Source organism: Tachyglossus aculeatus, chromosome 17 (genome assembly GCF_015852505.1).
Source record: "Tachyglossus aculeatus isolate mTacAcu1 chromosome 17, mTacAcu1.pri, whole genome shotgun sequence".
Lineage (NCBI taxonomy): Eukaryota > Metazoa > Chordata > Mammalia > Monotremata > Tachyglossidae > Tachyglossus > Tachyglossus aculeatus.
The window spans coordinates 33,393,495-33,396,356 of NC_052082.1; the positions used below are offsets into that span (position 1 = coordinate 33,393,495).

Consider the following 2,862-nt stretch of genomic DNA (forward strand, 5'->3'; position numbering starts at 1 on the left):
GAAGGTATAGCCACAATAGTATGTACATGGAAGGTTGAAAGAGGGAAAGGTTAGATCCAGTAGAAGTCTCAAGTTTGGTTTAGAAAGATTTGTGGATGATAGGTCAACGGTGGATTATTGTGGGAAAACACTAGGGATCAGCCAATCATATTTACTGAGTGCTTAATGTATGCAGAGCACTATACTAAATGTTTGGGAGAGTACAATATAACAGAATTGGGAAAAGGGATGTTAGAACAACTACAAGAAAGAGAGGAAAAATAAATCACTGTTGACCTAAGTAGCCTTGGTTCTCTGCCATTGTTAGGCACAAAACATTGGTTCAAAGAGGCTTCTATTCCTATCCAGAATGGTCCGTCTTAGTTTTTTTAAAAAATGCCAAAATATAACAGATGACTTCAGGGGTTAGTAGTGAATTTACTGACTAGGCGTTACCTCATCTTGGTTGCCTAAAGAAAATCTGAATCAATAAATTTGGATTGATACTCTCTGAATTCTTATATTCTCAGTTGCCCGAATAATTCTGAAGATCATTGGACATTATTCTTTTCTAATTACAGCTCTCCTATTGCCTTCAGTATCAGGGACCAAATCTAATTCCCACCTCTGCATTCTTTTCCAGCACTTAGAACCCAAATTGTACTTTCCAAGCGCATAGTACAGTGCTCTGCACACAGTAAGCGCTCAATAAATACTATTTAATGAATGAACAGAGCTCAGCATACAGAACGTACTTAAATTCTATTGCTACTATGAGGATTCTGTTCAGTCAAAATGTATCTGGACCTTCTCTGTTCAGAGAGTTGAGTCCCAACTCCTCATGGTTCTTCTCTCTTGCCCTCATTTCTTCTTATTTTCTCCTTTCTTTTCCTTCAGTCCCGTGTCCCTTCCCAACATCTTATTTCCCCATTTCTCCTCCTTCATCTTTCCCTTCTTTCTTCTGAGTCTTCCTCCTTTTTCTGGATCCTCCTCTCTTCTATCTCCCCATATTGTTCATGTCCTTCACATCTTCTCATAGTGCTAATTGTATTCATTAAACACTTTCAATGAGTCAAGCACTGAGTTAAGCAATGGGGTAGATACAGGATAATTAGGTTGTACAAACAGGGCTTACGGTTAAAAGGGGAGGAACTCCTTTCTCAGTCTGTCCTCTCAACTTTCTTCCCATTCCTTATTTTCTCCACATTCACTGGACTTTTTATTCCCCACCATTTTTATGGTATTTGTTAAGCACTTTGTGTCAAGCACTGTTCTAAGCACTGGGATAGATACAAGTTTATCAGGTGAAACATAATCCCTGCCCCACACGGGGATTCCCATCCATACTTCACTCTGATGCCTGGATCATTTTTCTACAAAGCTGTTCAGTCTACTTTTCTCCACTCCTCAAGAACCTCCAGGGGTTGCCCATCCACCTCCACATTAAACAGAAATTCCTTGCCATCATCTTTAGAGCACTCAATCACCTTGGCCCCTCCTACCTTACCTCGCTGATTTCCTACTATAACCCAGTCTGCACACTTCTTGCTCCTCTAATGCCAGACTACTCACCATAACTTGATCTCGTTTACCTCACTACCAACCTCTCACTCATGCCCTGTCTCTGGCCTGGAACTCCTTACCTCTTCATATCTGACAGACTATCCCTCTCCCCGCTTTCAAAACCCCTTATTAAAAACACCTTCTCCAAGAGGCCTTCCCTGACTAAGCCCTCATTTCCTCTTCTCCTACTCCCTTCTGTATTATCCTTGCCCTTGGATTTGTACCCTTTATTCATCCCTCCCTCATGCCCACAGCACTTATGTACATAACCATAATTTATTTATTGCTATTAATGTCTGTCTTTCCCTCTACACTGTAAACTTGTTGTGGGCAGGGAAGATGTCTTCCACCTCCACTGTATTGTACTCTCCCAAGTGTTTAGTACAGTGTTCTGCACACATAACTCACTCAGTAAATACCACTGATTGATTTACTGCCTCTAGATTCTATTTTGACTATACTATACATATATATATCTTTATATCTTTTATATCTTTATATCTTTATATCTATATATATATGTTGCCAATTTGTACTTCCCAAGCGCTTAGTACAGTGCTCTGCACATAGTAAGCGCTCAATAAATACGATTGATTGATTGATTGATTTATATATACAAAGACTATACTTTCAGGGATCATTTCTATAGTATGTAACTAGAGAAGTGAGATTGAAAGTGTAAAGAGACTATTTTGTCCCAATTGTAACCAGTCAGTGTACGTCCAGGCAGTCACCACAGCTATGACTGATCGGAGAAACAACTTCAGTTATTACAACTAAACGTTCGATGATCATTTTTTACAATCAATTTGACTTGAGGTCCTCCATTTTTCCACAGTTTTCCAGACCTGCCTCTCACTCCATGTAGCGTTTTCAGGAGTTAATCTCTTTTACTGCCGAATGCCACAAATTAAGTGTCTCTTACGATACCTAATGTTCTGTGCTTGCTGACTATCCCCATCACTTTTAAAAACTCCTAACCTCCCTCAGAAGGAGAGGATGAGGTAATAGGTATTATTACGCCAATCTAGAGGCCAGGAAATGAAGAAGATGAGACAGAAGTGTCTTGCTCAACAGTACATTCTTTACAGCCGGCTTGTCCTGACGGGCAAATACGTGTGATGTGGCAGCTATTGTTTGTCAAATATTTTAAAGATCGATTTTTTAATTAAATGAAAAACCCTAAGGCCCCGGGGAAAGGATACTGTGCACCAAATCAAATAAATTAAAATATTTGAAATGTTCTGTAGCGCCAGTAGCAGAGCCGAACATGAATTCCAGGTCTCCAGACTTCCGGATAAATGTTTAATTCCAGAGAGA

The 2,862-nt window shown here is 39.8% G+C and overlaps 1 pseudogene; it reads left to right on the plus strand.

The window, feature by feature from the left end:
- The first annotated feature begins 2,160 nt into the window (after nucleotides 1–2,160).
- LOC119939872 lies at nucleotides 2,161–2,234 on the plus strand (annotated as a pseudogene).
- The last annotated feature ends 628 nt before the right edge of the window (nucleotides 2,235–2,862 follow it).